The sequence below is a fragment of the Microtus ochrogaster genome, chromosome 1 (assembly GCF_000317375.1).
Source record: "Microtus ochrogaster isolate Prairie Vole_2 chromosome 1, MicOch1.0, whole genome shotgun sequence".
Taxonomy (NCBI): Eukaryota; Metazoa; Chordata; class Mammalia; order Rodentia; family Cricetidae; genus Microtus; species Microtus ochrogaster.
In genome coordinates this window covers 60,923,068-60,924,202 of record NC_022009.1, presented here as the reverse complement: position 1 = coordinate 60,924,202, position 1,135 = coordinate 60,923,068, and positions in this window count along the sequence as shown.

Genomic DNA, 1,135 nt, shown 5'->3' with positions numbered 1-1,135 from the left:
CTCACTTCCTCTTCCGCCCAGCATTCTGCTCCGTTCACTCCTCCCCCTACGTTCTAACCTATCAGGGCAAGCAGCTTCTTTATTTAATTAACCAATGGCCTTCCTCCATCATATATATATTAAAGAATTGTTTTAAAATAAACTTGTTTATTATGAATTTTCAATAAGTGTCTGACTTGTATACCTTTTTTGCTTTTTTTTTCTGTATACCCAGAGTCATATAAAAGTTTATTGGGTGAAAGGGGGTCCATACATAGAAAGAGCTGAGGAAGTCTGGCCTGTGATGGTGATGGCCACATTTCTAGCTCTGTGATATTTGTCTTGGTTATAACTTGGTAAGATTTAAAATTGTCACGAACACAGATCTTTTGGCATACCTATTAGGGGTAGATTAGGGGTAGATTAGGCGAATTGAGGTGGGAAAACCCAAAATGTGGATGGCACCATTCCATAGGCCAGAGTCCCCAAGTGAATAAGAAGGAGAATACAAGCTGAAGATGTTGTCCATATGTCCTGTGTGCAGATGCATTTTGACAAACTGCCATTTCTTCCTCACTGTGACCGACTGTCCCTCTGAACCGTGAACCAAAATAAATCCCTCCTTGTGTTGCTGTTGCCAAGTATTTTGTCTCAGCAACAAGAAAAATAACTTATATACACTCATCCATTGGAAAGTCCATTCTCCTCTGAAGATTGAGCTGGCAACAACAGATTGAAACAACAAATAGAAAATGTGTGTGTGTGTGTGTGTGTGTGTGTGTGTGTGTGTGTGTGTGTGTATTTGCTTGCTATAGGGTCTTTCTTGGCTGTGTCACCCTCATTGGCCTTAAACTTCTGATCATGTGTGAGCCTTGAAAGTGCTGGCATTACAGCCATTAGCCACCACACCCAGTTAAACAAGGGATTTTAACACAAAGGAATATTATTTAATTAAAAGACAAAAAGGAGTCTGAATACAGAGTGTTTGCTGGTGCTTTTGAGTTTTAACCATTCATAGGTATTTGGAAGTTCTGCAGTTAAACTTGATATACCAGGTTCTGTTGATATTCATGGGACACCTGCTCTTTCCTGAACAGAAACGGAGGTGTGGACCAGAGTTAGGGGCAGAGGGGTGTGGTGTGGGTGGAGGGACTGG